At 41.1% G+C, this 2,688-nt stretch overlaps 1 pseudogene; it reads left to right on the forward strand.

Moving 5' to 3' along the window:
- The first annotated feature begins 2,571 nt into the window (after nt 1-2,571).
- LOC141593799 (small nucleolar RNA R71) lies at nt 2,572-2,688 on the forward strand (annotated as a pseudogene).

The following is a 2,688-nucleotide window of genomic DNA, read 5'->3' on the forward strand; positions in this document are numbered from 1 at the left end:
ACCATTTTCTTGAATTCCACAGCTCTGCCAGACGGACGTCTGGTGACATAGGATGCTCAAATTCCTCAGGACGAGCGGATTCTCTTCTTAGCCGCTCGGATTACTCCTTGTCCACACGGATTCAGGTTCATCCGCGGGTACTGCATAACCCGTATTATTTTCATTCTTCAATTCTCGTGTTCTTCATTGTGGAGGGGCACTACAAAGGCATGAATAGCCTAGGCAATTGCTATCCCCATACTAAGCCAAAGCACTACACATCAATAAAATCATAAGTCCCTCCCTCACTTCACTCAAAAATGATAAATATCTTGATCAAGGCACAAAAATATAAATCCAAAAATGACAAAAATGCAATGTAAAAATTGAAATGCAAGTTAGGGAGTTAGAATATTTACAATTGGTGGTTTAGGGAGAACTCCACCAAACTCTCATCCAATGTGAGATGTCAAGGGGGCATGTTCAAGGTGTTGTTAATGTTACTCAACACCTTGAAGAAGTAGTCGAAAGCTTGTTCATTGTCATGATAGAGATCCTCAATAGATCTTTGCACTTGTTGTTCTCCGTGATGGTTTTGGTTCATAGCATTACCAATATAGGGATTGAATATCCCTTCGAACTCATCATCCCAAAGACCACAAACTTCGTCTACTTGATCATTAAAAACTTCTTGAGTTGATAGAGACAACTCTCCTTCTTTCTTGTTTTGGCCAATGAGGCTATCTTCTTCACTTGTCATGGGTGAGCTTTTCAAGTTCTCTTTGTTGCTATTCTCTTGCTCTTTGAATGGAGCATCATCAATTTTCTTTTTCCATTGGAATTCCGACTTCTTCCTATCATCCTTCCAGCTATAGTGATCAACCATGAAGCGTGGTTCATGCAAACGGGGAGCTCTCATGGTCTTGTCAAGATTGAAATTTATGGTCTCGTCTCCCACTTATAGAGTAAGCTCTCCGTGCTTCACATCTATCACCGCACCCGCGGTGTGCAACAAAGGTCTACTGAGGATGATCGGAATATTGGAATCTTCTTACATGTCAACAATGACAAAGTCCACCGGGATGAAGAATTCGCCGATTCTCACGGGAACATCTTCCCATATACCTAACGGTGTCTTCGTTGATCTATCGGCCTTTTGAAGTGTGATGTTGGTACATTTAAGCTCTCCCATCCCTAACCTTTTACTAACCGAATACGGCATAACACTCACGCTTGACTCTAGATCACACAAAGCCTTGTTGATCGTGGCGTCGCCAATGGTTCACGGTATTGAGAAGCTTCCCGGGTCTTTAAGTTTCGGAGGTGAACTCCCTTGAAGGATTGCACTACTCACCTTAGTGAAGGAGATAGTTTCAAGCTTCCGGATCGACTTCTTTTTCGTAAGGATGTCCTTCATGTACTTTGCATAAGCCGGCACGTGATTGATTAATTCCGTGAAAGGAATCGAGACTTCCAAATTCTTCACAATTTCCATGAATTTCCCAAGTTGGTCATCAAACTTAGGCTTAGCTTGACGACTTGGGAATGGAAGTCTAATCACAATGGGCTCTTTCTCCTTGGCCTTCTCTTCACTTTTCTTTGAAACTTCTTCTTTTGTTGGTTCTCCTTCCTTAGAGTTTTGCACAACTTCTTCTTTGTCACTAGCTTCCACAACTTCATCCTCAACTTGCTTCTTTGGTCCTTTATACCTCGTACCACTCCTCAAGTGAATGACACTAACCGTTTCATGTCTTGGGGGATTACCTTGAGGTGGTAATTGCCCCTTTTACCTTTTAGAGTTTGAAGATGCTAGTTGGGTCAATTGGGTTTCCAACATTTTTGTGTGGGCTAGGATGTTGTTGATGGTGATGTCCTTTGCTTGGCTATCCTTTTGCATTTGAGTGAAAAACTCTTGTTGATTCTTTTGCATTTGGAGGACCACTTTTTGAACATCAAAACCTTGGTCATTTTGTTGATTGTATGGAGTATGATTTTGGTAACCTTGGTTTTGGTTGAAAAAGGGTCTTTGGTTTTGTTTTCTCATGGGAGGTGGGGTGTATGTTTGTTGAGGGTTTGGAACATTTTGACTTTTGTATGAGAGATTTGGGTGGAATTTGGTGTTTTCATTGTAATAATTGGAATAAGGGGTACCACTCTTGTATGCTTGAAAAGCATTCACTTGTTCATTTGTTCCCCTACATTCACTTTGGTCATGTCCCAAAGTTCCACAATTCTCACATATCCCACTTGGGATTGATGAAGATGCTACCATTGCATTAAACATGATGCTTTGGTGATTTTGAGGCTTCTTCAAGTTTAGCCGTAGCCTTTTCAAACTTCAAGTTAATGGTATCAATATGAGCACTAAGTTGAGCACCCAATTGAGTAATAGAGTCCACTTCATGCTTTCCTCCTCTAGTAGCCTTGCGAGGTCTACTATATTGTGAATTATGGACCGCTATTTCCTCAATCTTGTTCCAAGTTTGATTATCGTCAACTTCGGTGAACATACCATTTGATCCCATGTTGAGAATGTTTCTTGAGTCTTCATAAAGACCATTCCAAAATTGTTGTACCAAGAACCACTCGCTAAGTCCATGATGAGGACATGAGCGGCAAATTTCTTTGAACCGCTCCCAAGCTTCATACAAAGATTCTTCATCCCTTTGCTTAAAACCGCTTAAAACCCGTAATTTGAGCTCTAAGCAT

The sequence above is a fragment of the Silene latifolia genome, chromosome 7 (assembly GCF_048544455.1).
Source record: "Silene latifolia isolate original U9 population chromosome 7, ASM4854445v1, whole genome shotgun sequence".
Classification (NCBI taxonomy): Eukaryota; Viridiplantae; Streptophyta; class Magnoliopsida; order Caryophyllales; family Caryophyllaceae; genus Silene; species Silene latifolia.